Raw genomic sequence first — 17621 nt, forward strand, 5'->3', positions numbered from 1 at the left:
AATGGAGGTTGACCATAACTCTGGAATGTTTGTAACTCTGAACAAAGCGCAGTGTCTTGCTGTGTCTACCCCGCGAGTCGGGTGGGGAGCCAGATGTGCCTACCTTTAAGATGCAATACAGGCACAGTACAGTGCTTTTTGTGTGTGTTTGTGTCTCTCTGCTGCTGCCTGATTGTTTACTTCTGGTTTCACATGGTGTCTGGTTGACTAGTCAGTCTGTAACTCTGATGTTCGTATCTCTGAGGTTCTACTGTAGTAGTATACTCCAGCCACTCTTCATCCCAACATGTTCCCTGCACACAGGAGCTAGCTGTCAACTGTTAAGGGGAATCCACAGCGGGTGACTTGGGGGGGGGGGGGTAGAACCTGCTCCATTTGTATTCCCTAAGCTATGCAAAGGAAATGGAATGAGGCAGAAAGCTTGCCTTAAAATATCAACTGTGGCCCCTTGAACTTTTCAAAATACAGTACAACCCCTATTTTCTGAGCCTCCATTATCTGGCTGTCTGTATTAACTGAACTAGGTGGTGGGGCTGACAGCTGTGTTATACCAATAAAATAAAACCAGCAGGATCTTATTAAAGTGGATAAGACAAAATGTCACATTTATTGTGAATACAAAAAGAATCGTATTAGCCAGTCAGTTATAGCTATAACATTTCATTCAGTTTCATAGTAGGCAGTCAGTTATAGCTATAACATTCATTCACACATTCGTTCATACACACACACAGATTCTGCAGCTGCTGTATAGTTACCAGTCCTGAATGTAGCTTGAGTTTGTGGCCTGGGTTCGTAGCTTGTGGTGGCTAACTGGCCAGGAAAGCCAGGCACAAGGAAGAGTTGGGTCTCTGTTGGGCATGCACCGATGCCCTTCCATGTTGGCAGCAGAATGTTGCCCTTCAAAGTCTTCCATCTCACCCATCCTTTTTGTAGGCTTTAGTTTGAATCCAGAGTTGATAGGTCTTGCTGTGTCATGCTGCCTCTGGGTTCGGTGTGATTGATCACCCGTCAATTGCAGACATGACTTTCAGCCTAGGACCTGGCTTTGATATTTCTTCAATTGTACTTTTGTTCTTTTCTTTGGAGGGTGGACTCCTCTTACTTTGTCAGGGCTGTTGTCTGCATCTTCAGCCTTTGGGTGTTTACACTTTATTTCATCAGGACAAGCTGGGGCTGGAGGTTGATTCCATCATCCATACATACCTCATTCACACATCTAAACTAAACTAATAAGATTACAGTAGGGTTTTGCAAAAATGACGGTTGCAGCAAGCTTTTACAAAATGGAGTGAGCATTTTAAAATGGAGTTTGGAACAAGTTAAAATGGAGTTTGAGTTACAATATGGACAAGTGTAAGGAATGACAAACAGTGAGCAGAAGTTACAATGTTGAAACAGTGCAAGTTTCAGCGATTTAAGCAGCAATTGGATTGAAAGTGAAACTCAATTAGGCAGTTATTGGGGTAACCGGTTTTATGAATGAATGTTGTTTCATTCATAAAACTTTGCTTATGAAGTTATATTAATAATGAGAACAATTAAAAACAATTTCTTTGCTCAGTTCTACAGCTGGAGCCCAGCTGCTGCCCAGGGCTGACTGCCGGAGCCTCGCCCATTCTCCTGATTATCCAAATTTTTGATTAGCGGATCTCTCCCTGGTCCCAATTAGATTGCATAAATGGGGTTCCACTGTAATAGGTTTGGCCTTTAGCTGAACAGGTTCATAGATACTAAGGTCAGAAGGGACCATTATGATCATCTAGTCTGACCTCCTGCACAACGCAGGCCACAGAATCTCACCGACCCACTCCTGCAAAAAAACTCTCACCTAAGTCTGAGCTATTGAAGTCCTCAAATTGTGGTTTAAAGACTTCAAGGAGCAGAGCATCCTCCAGCAAGTGACCCGTGCCCCATGCTACAGAGGAAGGCGAAAAACCTCCAGGGCCTCTTCCAATCTGCCCTGGAGGAAAATTCCTTCCTGACCCCAAATATGGCGATCAGCTAAACCTTGAGCATATGGGCAAGATTCCCCAGCCAGATACTACAGAAAATTCTTTCCTGGGTAACTCAGATCCCACCCCATCTGATATCCCATCACAGGCTATTAGGCCTATTTACCATTAATATTTAAAGATCAATTAATTACCAAAATCATGTTATCCCATCATACCATCTCCTCCATAAACTTATTGAGTTTAATCTTAAAGCCAGATAGATCTTTTCACCCCTGCTTCCCTATTTGGCTATTTTGGACAGCTCTGGCCTACGGTGACTGACAGCCACACGGTATAAATTTCAGAGTAGCAGCCGTGTTAGTCTGTATCCACAAAAAGAAAAGGAGTACTTGTGGCACCTTAGAGACCAACAAATTTATTTGAGCATAAGCTTTCGTGAGCTAGAGCTCACTTCATCAGATGCATTCAGTGGAAATGAATGCATCCGATGAAGTGAGCTGTAGCTCACGAAAGCTTATGCTCAAATAAATTTGTTAGTCTCTAAGGTGCCACAAGTACTCCTTTTCTTTTTATGGTATAACACTGATTGATAAATTGAGTCAAAATTCCTGATTTAGCATTTTCAATAAATGTGGTGTGGAAAGTGCACTAGTTATCAAGGCAGCACAGTTGACCCTGGCCACATAAGAGGAGAGATAAGAAATACGCTGTACTTGCTTCTATAGCCTGAATTATATCCTCTTAAAAATCAGTAAATCACGCACATCATCAGTTACTTCTGTGGGGCTTTATGCAGGGTCCATGTGTGGAGAATGAGACTACCTGCAGGCACAGGGTCCACCTAGACAGGGCGTCTTGCAGGATTGGGACTTGTTTTCTTTATTTTATAGTGACATTGGAGCTTTGTCTCATCTTAAATCCTCGTCTATCTTGTTAAAAATGCATAACTTTAATAAAAAGTCATCAATAGTCAAAACATAATTTTTTTTTTCCTACATGTGCTGTTAGTTTATTTTTGAACTTTAAATTGGACACTGAGAAGAAACTGGTCAATTTTGTTTTCAGATGCTCATGTTTCAAAAACTGCAGGAAATGTTTAAATCAACCCAAAACATTGAAGAGGAAATCAGTAAGGTTATGTTTAATACAAAACTTAAATACCTGTGTATCTTAGGATGCCTTTCATTTTGCCCCTTTTTAAAGCAAATGACACACCTGTATGTGTTGCCAACAGGTGTAATTTAATTACTGGTTTTATGATAGTCAATGTTTACTTAAGGTTCAGCTTCCTGGAGACTGAGGAGAGAACCTCAGCTTTAATTGTTTTTTGTAAAGTAATTTTCTAGCCTTCATGGTTTCAAAGCAAAGTTTGAAGACGTGGCTGAGTGCACCCAGAAGGCTCCAAAACCTGAACACAAATAAGCAAAACCTCAATTTATTTTTAAGACATTCACGAATTTCCAATTCATAGGGTGAGGACCAGACTGACTCAGTTCTGACAGTTTGAGGTTGGCAGCAGTACTGCTCACAGGCTTGGATGGCCACAGCTTGTGGGTGCGGTTGCCCATAGCATGTGCTCACTAAAGTGCCAAGGGCACGTTGGGTCAGGGAGCGGCCCTTTTCATACCTTGCACAGTGTGGAGCACCCTACTGGCTCTAGGTAACGCAGTGCGGATTGCATGGATAGTGCTCAGCGGCCCGTTTTGGCTTGCACAAGGCAAGCAGGGCAGGCCCCCCTCATGTTGAAAGTGCGGGCCTACGCGTGCAGCAGGCAGAGACCCAAGCAGAGGTGCTGGAAGGAACTAGGGGCGCCCCCCGGTTTGACGTGGTTTCCACCATATACAGGGTTTACAGCTGGGTTCAGTGGCGCTCAGCACCCCCACTCCACACATTGTTCCAGCGCCCCCGGACACAAGAGGCTCCAGGCCCTGCCGGAGCGGGAGGGGATTTCAGCGGAGGGGATTTTACCAGCCCTTCTGAGACCCCCCCCACGCCCACCCTCGGGGGGGCGGTGCGCGCGCCCGGCTGGCGGCGCTGCGGCAGAGGACGCCCGGGCAGGAGCAGGCCTGCAGGGGGCCGAGCCGACGCCGCCGCCGCCGCGGCGGGAGGAGGGGCCGGGCTGCCTTCTGCCGTCACAACCGGGAGCTGCGGAGCGCGTCGACGCCTCCGGCCGCTGGAGCCGCAGGCGGCGGAGCGGGGCGCTGCTGCTGAGAGCCCTGTTGGGCGGGAGCGGCGGAGGTAAGGAGGGAGGCTCGTTTCCCGGGCTGTGCCCCAGCCTGCGGATGCACTGCGGGGGCTCGGAGGTGCAGCAGCGGCCGGGGGGGGACCAGCGGGCGGCAGCAGGACGGGGCAGCGGTCCCTGCTCCGGACCGCGCCCCGGCTATGGCCAGGGGACGCTCGGCTCCCCTCAGCCCTTGGCGCCGGCAGCTGCCCGCCGTGGGCAGGGCTGGTTCCCGGGGCGGGGGCCGGGGGGAAGCGCCGCGATGTCCGCAGCCCGCGCGTGGGGGCGTTTAGTGACCGGGGCTGGGGCGGCGCCGATGCCCGGGAGCCGGCCCCGCCGCCCCGCGCCGCGCCCGGGCGGGATGTGGCCGCCGCTCGGCTCGCGCCTGCGCCTGGGGCTTGCCTGGTGCCGAGATCGAGGGCATCAGTTGGCAGGGAGGGAACAAATCCTGGCTTGTGAATAGTTCTCCGGGTGTCTGCGCGGCAGCTGCTCGGCTGCCGGAGCCTGGGCTGCCCTGCAGGCCTGGCGGGCTGATGCCGGGGCTTCTGCTCCTCGTAAGCTTAGGAAGCAGTGATGGGCGAGTGAAGGGGTATGCTGTATTTGCTACCCAAATAAGGGGGAATGTTGAGTTTTCCTAATTAATCCCGCCGGTTAAGGTGTTCATATGCAGTATCCATTTTGAACAGGCTTATGATGCTTGCTGTTTACTTAACAGGCACTGTCAAGGTCTCCTTCCAATTTCAAAAATCGTTTTCTTCCAACTTCCCACTTACTAGTCCAGCTGTTTGTAGGCCGTGGTGAATTTTTTCCATGTCAGCATAATTTTGTTTTCTGTATTGTTGATCTTGAGAAGTGGGCTACTGTGATCACTTTAAAATAGCTGTGCCTAGTTTGGTGTTTTGGAGGAAAAAATAGATGCATATAAATAACTATCTTGCAAACAGATGCAGAACTTCAAAACTGATTTTTGTAATTAATCCTGCCAACAATCCATTTGAATTTATTATTATGTGACAGTCGCATTGTCATTTATTTTCATCCATGTTTCTGGGTATTTTATCACAGAGCCTGTGTTTTGACATTAGCATGGACACCTCTTTTGTGTAGTGATGTTCGTGTACATAATACTTTACAGAAATACTTGATGGCAAGGTCTTTGCACCTGAGGAATTTACAGTCTAAATTAAAGGAGTACTTGTGGCACCTTAGAGACTAACCAATTTATTTGAGCATAAGCTTTCGTGAGCTACAGCTCACTTCATTGGATGCATACTCACTTCATCAGTATGCATCCGATGAAGTGCGCTGTAGCTCACGAAAGCTTATGCTCAAATAAATTGGTTAGTCTCTAAGGTGCCACAAGTACTCCTTTTCTTTTTGCAAATACAGACTAACATGGCTGCTACTCTGAAACCCATCCTTTGCAAGTGACTCTCTTCTGAGTTAGAAGCTCCACCTGATGTTAGTCCACAGCTTGAGTGGGAGGAGTTTCCTCCCATCCAATGCAACTCCCATCACTCAAATGGAAAAAAATAAGTTGGAGCAGGGTTCTAAACCCCTATCTGCAAACCAATTGCTTGCTTGTACCTGGGGTGCCTTGAGGGCTTTTGTGATCTCTGCCTTTCCAGTTAAGTTCTCATGCAAGAGGCAGAAAGAGACCACAGTATCAGGACTATAGTCACATGACAAATAATGATAAACCCAGGTGGGTGGAGTAGACGATGGAGAGGGAGTACAAAATTTGAGAGAGCATCCACTTTGAAAGTGGATTAAGCTAAAATGGAAAGAGGCATTCTTCTTCTGGAATGTGTGTGTCCACACTGGGAGCTATTCTGGAATAGTTTATTTTGCAATAATCATTCTGGTCAATTTCCATATGCAGACAAGCCCTAAAAGGAAGCAGATTGCTTATAACATATCTTGGATTTTATTATCCATGTGCAAGACCAGAGTATATCAACAGCGGAGATCTGTCTGCATAAGAACAGCCATACTGGGTCAGACCAAAGGTCCATCTAGTCCAGTATTTTGTCTTCCAACAGTGGCCAATGCCAGGTGCCCCAGAGGGAGTGGACAAAACAGGTAATCACCAGGTGATCCATCCCCTGTCGCCCATTCCCAGCTTCTGACAAAGAGAGGCTAGGGACACCATTCCTGCCCATCCTGGCTAAAAGCTATTGATGGACCTATCCTCCATTAACTTTTTTGATTTTGGTTTTCTAAACCAAAGGGAATGATATAGAGGTGGTGGTATGTGCATTTGATTCAAACTCTTGACTCAGTCATGTTAGCTGAGGTGAGTTTAAAAGTGCAGGTTGTCCTGGAAAATAGCTTTACGCTTGTGTTTATCTCAGAACCTCCTGTTTTTAAAAGCTCACTGTTGAGCTCTGTTTTTCTTCTGAAGATTCAGTTCAACAGGTTGCTTGGCTTGGGAACTCCTTGGTGAATATAACCCAATTATTTTCCTCTCAGTTTCTCACTAAACTCAACACTAGTGTTAAATGTTGGAGGGGAGCTGAGACTGGTGTGGAAATGCAATAGGTCTTTACATGTGTATAAACTTCAATATTTAAAAATTTTAAACCTTAGCACTTTGTTGGCTAGTCCAAATTGAGATGTGGAGCTTGCTGCTGCTCCCCTCCCAGCCAGTAGTACCAGGTTCATTTAGTGTCTATTGTAGTACTCTATTTTCAGCTGTCTGCACCTGTGCCATACATGTTTCCTAAAGACTGACATATGACAGCTTTACACTGGAGTGAATTTGTTTTTAATGATCAAATTTTAATATAATCCCTAATGTGCACTAGTACCTTTTGAAAATATGAATGAAATAATCCTTACAAGGAGTCATTTGAGCTGTAGAAGGAAGATGGCTGCCTGATTCTGAACTCTGTGATCAAGATCCATACAAATTAGGTGTTTACCTAAAACATCCTTACCCAAAAAGTTTCTGCAGCAGTTTTAAGAAGCACTTGAACTTACAGGGATGATAGCAGAACCTTTCAAATCTCTGATGGAGCGAAGAACTTTGAAAGAGTTGATATAAACAGCTGTGACACCTCTGCCCCTCAAAACGCAGACGGAGAACGGAATCTCAACCATGTAGCAGGCTCACTCGTGCAGAACTACTTCTGATGACATCACCAGCATGCAGTCCATTCTGGACATAGTTCAGATGACGCTGCAGGATCTGACTGTGTGGACAGCAGAGTCTGAAGAACAGATTTTGGCTTTGAAGACCAATCCTGGACTGTACAAGAAGTGGAGGCAAAACCTGCCTGACTTGATAAAAGCCCTGCAGGACAAAGGGCATAGATCTCAGCACTGCAATATGAGGGTCCTAGCAAGCATGCTGATTCCTTCATTGCATATTAATCAAGCTGCCTTGGGACACAGACTTTGATCGGGTGCACAGATCACCTGCATCTAAGCCTCATTTAGATACGTGAGGATGACGACTAGGAGCTGTGGGTCCAGGGAGCAATCCAGAGCAGGCAGCCTGGCAAACCTGGAAATGATAGTTCCTCAGTACAGAAACGCTGAAACACTTGCCCTCCACCCCCTCCCCTAATTCGCATAGAATCATAGAAGCATGGTACGGGAAGGGACCTCAGTAGGTCTTCAAGTCCAGTCCCCTGCACTCTAGGCAGGGCTACATAATAACTAGATCATTCCTGACAGGTATTTCTGAGACTCTTTTAAAGATGGTGTCCTAGCTCCATTCCCATGAACTGCCCTTATCTCAGTACTGCAAAAGTCCAGATAAATATGCTAGTTACTGCCCAATATCCTTGATCAACACTTATTGTAAGAGATTGGAGAATTCTCTCAGTCTCAGAAAATAAAAATACTTTTGCCAAATATTGTCCACAGTCTGGCTTTGTTTGGTAAGCATAGCTGTGGGGTAAGTAACCTGGAACAGATGATGATGTCCATCTCTCAATATTGAGAAGTATCTACTTATTGTTAGAACTGGAGCCCCCTCCCCCCAAAATGGTAGACTGCTCCAATTTACACTCATATAAATTATGACCTAGGATTGACCTTTTAAAATTAAAAGATCCTTCTTGAGCCTTCATCCTATACTCTTTCAAGAGAAAATACTGTTCCTCCTCCATTGATCTACCACTTAGAGGCAAGGCACAGAATCTTGCCCACAGTCCTTGGACCTGTATGTCCAATTAATCAATACTATTCTCATAAACAGTGAAATCTCATTAAGACAGACTACTAAAGAAATGGGATACATTTATTTAAAAGGGGACCACTGATATTCTGGTAGTGTCTTGCATATTGATAAGAATATGTACCTCTCAGTTGTCCTGCATTTATCATGACAGCCACCGTCTTGGCCATGTCCCGCAGTTTTGTCATGCTGATAGTGAGGTCTGCAGTGTGAAAGTTGACGCGATCTCTGATTGCTGTCAGTTCTGCTCACATGTTGCAGACAAATGTAGTGGAGCAGTCCAGACCCAGCAGAGTGGAAAGAAACAGCCCTCCCATACTGTGGATAGAACAGGAGTAGGAAGGGACAGAATATAGAGAGAGGAGAAATGAAGGACAAGGGAGGTAGAACTTATGGGGCACTTGGGAAATAAAGATACCATGGAAAGAGATTCATGGTTTATGTCTTTCAGGGCTCAATGCTGGAGTCTTTGGAGACTGTAATTTGTGATGGGGTGAACAGTGTAGGAAGGGGTTAATAGCCCTGCAGATGGGCTGTAGTTGGCCTAGATCCACAACTTCTGCCAGGAATATCAATCCTGGAGGAAATAAGAAGAGAGGAAGCTGATTTCTAAGCTGGTCTTTCCTGACAGAGGGATCTGGGGTCTGGGCATAGAGCAACTAGTGGTAGGCTGATCATCAGCCCCAAGTTAGGATCCCTAGAAGCAGCCTTATACTAGACTTTTTCATCCATTTTGGTTGTTAATGAAAGTCAAAAAGCAGGAAGAGGGTGAACTTTGACTGTAGGTGGGGTAGTGGTCAGTGTCTTGGAGCAGTTGAGGAAAGGCATCTGCTCACAAACACAGATGTCTTTGTCATTGTTGGGAAAATACATTTCCCCACATATACAATACAATTATGTTTAGCATTTTAAGAATAATTATACATTACACTTTGCACCCTAATGTGTCTGATCCTTGACAGTGTATGTGCAAAGATTCAAGAAGAATTTAAAATAAATTGTTTTATTTTTACAGTTGATCCTAACTTTGCTTGGCAGCATATCTAGAATGAATTAGGGCAGTTTGTAGATGAGCAGTTACAAATACAATGAAGTAAACCACATTGTATCATAAACTTATGAACTATGTCTCTACTTGTTTGCAAACACTTCTACAATGTGTCGTTTTTTTTCTCAGTGCTAAGAAACAAATACTAATCTTATATTTGAATAAGCTGTTTGTAAGGTAATACCACTCCATATAAATGAGCTTTCCTGTAATACGTACAGCTCCAAAGCTAAGGTGTAACATACACAGATTGAATCTGGTGACTGGCATTTCTCCTGGAGGGAATTTTCTAATGCATAACCTTTAAATCACTGAGAGTAATAGCAGTCAGAGAACTATTAGCTTTGCCAAGAATGGGTTCTGCTACTCTGCCTTCACAGTTGGAAGCTTTGCATTGGGAAAAAGCGTAGTATCTCTTTACTGCTAGTGATAAGGTATTGTCTTTCTGTGGTCCTATGGCTCAACATTGCTTCCATTTAAAGCATTAACCATTGCTGGTCTGTGGTGTGGATATAGGCTTTGTAAGTATTTTCACAAATAACCTTCAAGAATGAGAGCTGTAGTGAAATTTTAATATTAGCAAACTGCATCAAGTGAACAGTTTTTCATCAGGCTTTTTAATATGTGCCTGCCTGAGCGCTCTGTTCATTCTTTTCCGTGCACACTCTGTGCATTTGTCCAGTATGCATGGAACGGTCTCTCTCAGGTTCTTCATTCACATTGCCCTTTAAAAAAAAAAAATAACAAAACACTTCTTCTCTGATGCCTGCAAGAACTGAATTAATAATGAGGGAAGGGGAAAACTAAATTGTCCCATATTCTTGGATTTCTCTGTGCAGTCTGTCTATGCATGTAATCTTTAAACTGTAAGCTTCCTTTGGGCAGGAACTGTCTTTATTTTTATGCATGGTATAGTGCTGAGATCACTACTGGTGCCAAACAAAGTGGATTATATACCATGTTTCATAGAATTTTAAGGCTAGAGGGACCATTGTGATCATCTAGTCTGACTTCCTGAGGAACACAAGCCATAGAACCTCACCCTATAATTCTTGCATCAGGTCCATACATTCTGGTTGAGCTAGAGTATCACTTTTAAGAAAGACACCGAATCTTGCTTTAATTTGCATTTTTAAGTATGCAGCGTCCCATTGATAAACTAAATTGTCTGTCCCTAACAATGAGTGCAATGACCAAACATTAGTTGAGGAAAAACAAAACCACATTTTGATAATTAATATGAATATTGTGAACTTTTAATGGAGAACGCACAGGAACAAGCACTTTAAATTTCTAATTTGTCTGTATCTAGAAGGCAATTTCTGTGAAGAAGGTGTTGGAAGGAAGGACAGCAATGCAGTGGTTTGGTTTTGAAATTATATGTTGGCGGCAGCTAGAATTGACGCCAATGCAAAAACTTTCTGTTGGTGTTTTGAAATGCTCATTATACGGCCTCTTCATGTAGCTTTTCATGAAACATGAAAATTATTCAGTATGAATTCTGTCATCTAAAAGCTGTATTTTCACCATAGGTTGAGGCTGATAAACACTAGTGTGTTGCAAGTTCTGCTGGCAGTTTTCTGTGTATCAATATTATTTAAACAAACACTATAGCATTTATTAAAAGAATGTCTCATGTCAAATCCTGTGGAAATGTTACGTGTAGCACTCTATAAAATCTGGCCTTGCTTTGGAAAGCTACCCAGAACAGCAATTGCTACAGGATTTCTTGAATGCTTTCCTAGTATGGTCTTTATGTTAAGAGGGATTATTTTGTGGATCTTCTACCCTTCCAGTTATGATTCTGTTGACCCATCCCTCTTTTATCACAATCATATAACACCCAATAGACAGTTACATGAAAACAAATTGCTAGGGAATTAATGCGTTTAGCTGGCTTTAAAACCAGTTTAACAGATGGAAACCAGGAGCAGGAAGCCAGTAACATGGGACCACTCTGCTCTCTGTGGATCATGCACCTGAATAAAATTCAGAGTAACAGCCGTGTTAGTCTGTATTCGCAAAAAGAAAAGGAGTACTTGTGGCACCTTAGAGACTAACCAATTTATTTGAGCATGAGCTTTCGTGAGCTACAGCTACAGCTCATGCTCAAATAAATAAGGTGCCACAAGTACTCCTTTTCTTTTTTCTGAATAAAATTGTGGCTACCTGGGGTTTTGTGCTTATCATTATGCACCTTATGTCTACTTGGAACTTCAGGAGGACAGTAGGGTTAGAATTTAATTCCTACCCCAAAATCATAGGCCCCTGCCACTTGAGCTCAAGGATTCTGGGAATGTTACAGTGTTGAGGGCAAAGTAGAAGGCAGTGCTGTACATGCAAGCAAGCCAGCTCACTATGGTAGCAGTGAAACACTGGGTTTTTATCCTTTGTGATAATTTACATCTTTATCACATACAAAACTTCTGTGTTAATAGAACATTATCAAGGTTGCAAAGTCAAATATTAAAAAGTTAGGCAATATCAGAATTAAGATTGCCGTTGCAAAGTCAAGGTTGTATAACTCATCTCCACTAACCCATTTTACTTCACCCATGGTGCCTTTTGTTGCCTGCTTCATCACTCAGTGTGTTTCTAGTGCAAAGATGATGGGTGGTAGCACACACCCTTGTCTAACTCCAGTCACAATATCGAATCACTCACCCAGGCCTGCATCTGATTATACTGCTCATCTACTTCCATCATACAAACTTGTTATGTTGATCAGCTTGTCTGGGATCCCGTAGCTAGCAATATTCCACCGGGTATCGAATGCTTTCTTAAAGCCAATACATTTGATAAAGGTGTGCTTTTGCCAAGCAGCAGCTTTTCTGACGATCTCTCAAAGGGTAAATATCTGTTCACGTGATGTGCCTGGATGGAACCCAACCTATTCTTCTTTTAATATTTCATCTAGTTCAGTCCATTCAGCATAATGGTGCCCAATACTTTGCCCGAGGTTGGTAGCAGTACAATAGCTCCCAGGTTCATTCAGCGACTGTGATCACCCTTTTTTGTCAATGACACCGTGATACCGTCTTTCCAGTCTTGTGGCACTTGTTCTTTCGCCAAAGTTGAATTCTGTTAAACACAAAAATCTTTCCCCTTTTTAAAATCTTGGACTGTTGCTTTAATTTCATTAGCTATTGTTGGTCCTCTTCTGTTTCTAATTTAGTACTGGCATTTCTCTTAAACCTGAGCATAATCTGCCCTGGGCCGTTTAATGGAATGGAAACTTTCGCCAGTGTCTGGCTTGTTCTTCATGCATTTTCAATGCCTGTACCCGAGAGTCCCTGGTAAGCATCACCTGTGACTGTCTGGTTCTTCCTAAGAGGTCTATCACTGTTCTGTAGAGCTGCTTGATGTCTTCCCCTCTGTGCTGCTTCCTCTGCCTCTTCAGCCTTCTCCTGAAACTAGGCACTTCTATCTTACCTGCCTCTCCTCTTTATTTCTTTGTCGTCTTCTCTGTATGTGCCACTGGGTAGCAACAGGATGTCATGCTCGTTCCATAGGGCATACATGTCGCAACCACCTGAGCTTTCTTTGATATCCTTCTGTGATGTCCTGCTCTGTCAGCTCTTTGTATTGTTTGGGAAAGTTGGCACAGGTTACGTGAGAAATGAAAAAAGTACCATCTGACCATACTTGGTGTCAGTGAGACAAGATGGGCAGGGAGTGGGAAGATGGTGTGTGATGGTACTACAATTTTACACAGTGAAACCTCGATTATCTGATTGGGGCCAGGTCGGATAACCAAAAATCCAGATAAACCAGAGAATGAGTTGTAGGGCTCAGGTTGTCAGCCCCGGGCAGTGGGGCTCCTGCTGTCATGCTGACAGTTGGAGCCTCAGCCGCTAACAGCCCCAGGCAGCTGTTGGTTTGGTTAATACAGAGAGCCGGATAGTGGAGGCTTGGTTAAACAGTTCTACTGTACTTGGGATGTGGAATGGACAAAAGAGGTGTAAATATGTTGAATAACATCACAACAAAGCCTCTGCTGGCGTGGGAACCAGTGAACAACAGGATAGCCAACAAGACACGTCAAGCATGCAATAATCCGAGTATATGCACCAACAAATGCAGTAGGTGACAGTGAAAAGGATACATTCTCTGCGCAGGTGCAGCAAGTATTTGATGGCTTGCCTAACCATGACATTAACTTGATAGGCAACTTCAATGCACAAATTGGCAACAGCTCTATTGGCTGGGAAGGCGTTATGGGCACAGCAGCAGAAGGTATCCAGACTGATATGTCAAACAGTTCTTGAATTTCTGTGTCACAAACAATCGAAAGATAGGAGGCAGTCTCTTCTAGCACAAGAGGATTCACAAGGTCACATTGAGATCACCAGACAATGTGATTGTCAGCCAGGTAGATCATGAGTGTATAAATAAGAGATGGACATCTTTTTGGAGGGATGTCAGAGTAAGTAGAGGAGCAGATGTTGGCTCAGATTATTATCTTTTAGTGGGTACGTTACAAGTTCAAGTAAAAAAGATCACGAAGCCAGACAACAAGAGTGTTTATAGCAGTAGAGAAGTTCAAGGACAAAGAAATGCAGATCAGATTCCAGATTGTACTTTGCAACCATTCCAGTGTTTTGCAGGACCAGGCCAATGAAAGTTTGGAGGACACAGATGGTCAGATTGGAAGAAGATGGTAGTTGAGATAGCAGAGGAAGGAGTGAGCTACTGAAGATGCATGAATTATATCTGGGCCCTGGGCAGTGATTGACTAGTGGAAAGCTATGAAGGCAAAAAAGGAACAGGCAAAACCCTTAGATGTGTATGCAAAGTGCTTAGGGAAGTGGATTTAAAATAACAGAAACATATATGCCGTTTCCCTTATCTACTTTCACCTCTAGCCAGTTTCCAAGCTAGGAGAACTAGCCTATGCGGTTTACAGTCTGACCTGGACCCTCTGTTTGTGTGTGTCTGTCTGTCTGATTGTCAGCCTTTTCACTGTCTCACTCAGGGCCACCTCCTTGTCCTACTTTCCTCCCGACCCCGGCTTCTTGTCCGATCTGTGTCACCATTCTCCCCCCTCAGGCTTCTCATCCAATCTCAAGCCACCCCCACCTTCTGCAAGAGTCTTTCTCCCAGTCTCTTTGCCCAGGCAATCCTAGTTCTCCTCTGTTTAACAACTCCACTGGTTCCTCTTCCCAGTCTCTCCTACTCACCCCAGCTTCATCTTGTCTAATCCCAGTTTTCATCACAGGCTCCTTGTGTAACTAGTTCCAGTCTCCCCTTCAGTTCCCGGGCACAGTTCCTCTCCCTCATTCAGTTCCAGTCTCACCAGACTCCTCACTCCAATCTACTCCTTTCTCTTCCCCTGATCAGATGGCTTCTTCCTTCATGCTGATCGGGCGCCGGTGGGGGTGGCGGGGAGTCACTGAAAGCACAGACAGGCTCCCCTGCTCTCAGAGCCTCTCTCAGAGCAGCTGGGAGTGGCCATTATAAAATAGGGAAAGTCCAGCTTCAGCTTGGTAGCCCTGGGCTGGAGCATGCTCAGTTGCAGTGTGGGGATGGCACATGTGCAGTCTGGTCAGCACTAGGAACTGAGAGGCTCGAGCATGCTCAGTGAGGATGGAATCTTTGGAGATTTTTGCTGTTTAAGCTCTAGCTAAGTCTAGTGGGCGGGTGTGAACTGCAGTTTTTTTCAGTTGTTTATAACGTGTCTTAAGTTTGGGCTGATTTTCCCCTGGGACGTCAAAGGGCACCTCCCTGACAAAGGCCACCCCCACCCCACTTGTCAAATTTCAAATCCCTGCTCTGTAGCATAGGGGCATTAGATCATTTCAGAGAAAAGGGTGCAATAATTTTTTAAATATAGACAAAATGTATTCTTTCCTAGCTTTGTTCTTGGAAACAGGCTACAGCTGAACCATTTTGGCATGGAAAACTTCAGCCCACATGGTTAAAGTTTGGCAAAGTTATAGGCAACTGAAAATAGAGTCTTGTAATGGGAAGTGTCAGGCAACCTTAATAATACTTGTAGTGTGCATTGGTGAGAACACAACGGCACCTCCCCTTTTGTTAGGTGCCATGAGAACGTTAAAGAATGTGAAGTGCCAGGATCTCTGTGTTATGTCCCATGTCATAACATCTTCCTCAGGTTCCTCCACTCTTCCCAAAACCATAACACATGGCACTGTGACCAGCACAGTGTCTCTGAACACCATGGAAAAACATTTGTTCAGTATGAACTCAAAGATACAAGTGCTACCAAATGAACTGCCAATAGTACCTAGGCTTTTGATCATTCAAATAATTAACTGGCCTGATCCTGCTTAGCTTATGAGACCTGACAAAATTGTAGCCTGAGGGAATAGACCTTTATTTCATGGTGTTAGTAAAATTAAAACTTTTGTACATTTCAAATATTTGCAAGAAGAAAATTCACAAGGAATAGTTGATTTCCCTCCCCCCCCCAATATTAACTTGGCCTGGTTTAGCCCCTTATATTTTAGCAAAGTTAAATATTTCACTTTCCAAGAGGAGTTGGTAAGAACTATATTTCTATTAAGATTACTTAACGTGTAGGGGTACCAATTACATTACAATAAGAAAGCCTTCAACACAAGATTTAAATTCAAGTTTCCTGCTTCATTTTGTGAAAGGTTCTAGGTTAAACCGAGATCGAGTTTTCATGTTGCTTTCTACGTGACGCTGTGATCTGTCTCAATATCCAAATGTTCTATACTAAATACACTAAGGTCAGGCTACAACTCTGTGTTTCCAAGAAGCCTTCCTGCCCGGAGAGAACAATCTGTTATGCCCAGAAGGATGTCTCATTCTTGTTTATATAATATATAAAAAGCTAGCACAGCGAAATGTAATTAATAAGAAATGTAAAGGTGATCTCCTGTACTAAATGAATCTTGTGCTGAGATTGCTGGGTGGATTTGTGTTAGGGTTGCTAGCCCTCCAGGATTGTCCTGGAGTCTCCAGGAATTAAAGATTAATCTTTAGTTAGAGATTGTGTCATGTGATGAAACCTCCAGGAATACATCCAACCAAAAGTGGCAGCCTTAATTCATATTATTGACTGATTAAACGTTGAGAGAATTTCAGTCATTCAGAAAAAAACATACATAGTTTTTGAAACAGGTTGTCTTGATTGGGTAAAATGTTCAGTAATTGTTTTCTCAGCTGGTCAAAATACAGTAGCCCAGGAATAGTAGAAAGCCCATTGTCTCTAGGTACTGTGGGAACCTATTGATTTCAGGGGGAATTGCGCTGTTCAGCACTCTGTAATATTGGGTCCAAAATTAGCAACTGCATCAACATTTATTAGATAGGATGACTAGACTTATAACAGTGATTTGGCAGAGCATAAATAAAGCCATTCTAGAAACATCACAGGCTCAACTAGAGCTTTAAATTAGCTATCTGTATGTGCAGGGAATTGCACTGCTTTTCAATGGCCACTGCAATGCCACTTATCTTCAAGCAGGATAATCCTGCCTGGGGAGAATAGGCTCCTGCTGAGCAAGGGTATCGGCTCTGCCCCTGAGCAGCTGCCAAGCCAATCTCCTATACACAGAGTTGTTACAGAAGAGTTACGCTAGAGACACAGTGTGAAGCAGAATAAGTGGGGTGCAAATGGAAGGAAATAAAATGGAGGACACAAGCTTTTTAATCAACCTTCCTCACTGGAAGGTACCAGTGGTTTGGGGTTGATCTTCCTCCTCACACGCACACATGCTAAAGCCCCATCTTGTGATCTGAAACTACTTTTCTTCCTTGCTTTTGTAGCAGCAGGTGACATTTAGCTTGTCCCAAAATTTTGCTAATAAATCTTATTTCTTACTTAGCCAAGAGAGTTATAAATTTCAGGGGGCCAAATGTGACACAAGAGCAGAGAAATGTTCCATTTTCCTGCTTTACCTCCACTGCTGTGCTCCAAGTTAATTTACAGATTCCCCTGTGGGAGAATTACATCTTTGCTGCCCATGCACATAGCATTTCCCTGTAGGTTATAACTTGCCTGGAGTGGAAGTTTCTCCCTTGCCCCCATTAGTCAGTTAATCAGTCAGTTGATTCTTACAGTAGTAAATCTGGATGTTCCCATTATTCATGTGACTGTCCAAGGATAGACAAAAGGATGTGGGGCTGACCCTGCTGGCCTTAGTGGCAGCCTGTTTGGGTTAAATGGCTTGGCAGATGCAAAAAAGGGAGGAAAAAAGAGAAGAACAGGAACAAGAC

At 43.8% G+C, this 17621-nt stretch overlaps 1 protein-coding gene across 8 annotated transcripts in view; it reads left to right on the forward strand.

Annotated features, from left to right (window-relative positions):
- The first annotated feature begins 4062 nt into the window (after nucleotides 1–4062).
- Nucleotides 4063–17621, forward strand: part of INPP4A (inositol polyphosphate-4-phosphatase type I A) — a 195754-nt gene continuing 182195 nt past the window's right edge. For 4 of the 8 annotated variants that reach the window (XM_074965253.1, XM_074965276.1, XM_074965257.1 and 1 more), the window contains exon 1: nucleotides 4063–4196. The gene's annotated coding sequence lies outside the window, so the exon portion shown is untranslated. The remainder of the gene's footprint in view (nucleotides 4197–17621) is intronic. The other 4 variants (XM_074965286.1, XM_074965296.1, XM_074965304.1 and 1 more) reach the window with 1 other exon arrangement.

Source organism: Natator depressus, chromosome 1 (genome assembly GCF_965152275.1).
Source record: "Natator depressus isolate rNatDep1 chromosome 1, rNatDep2.hap1, whole genome shotgun sequence".
NCBI classification, from domain to species: Eukaryota; Metazoa; Chordata; order Testudines; family Cheloniidae; genus Natator; species Natator depressus.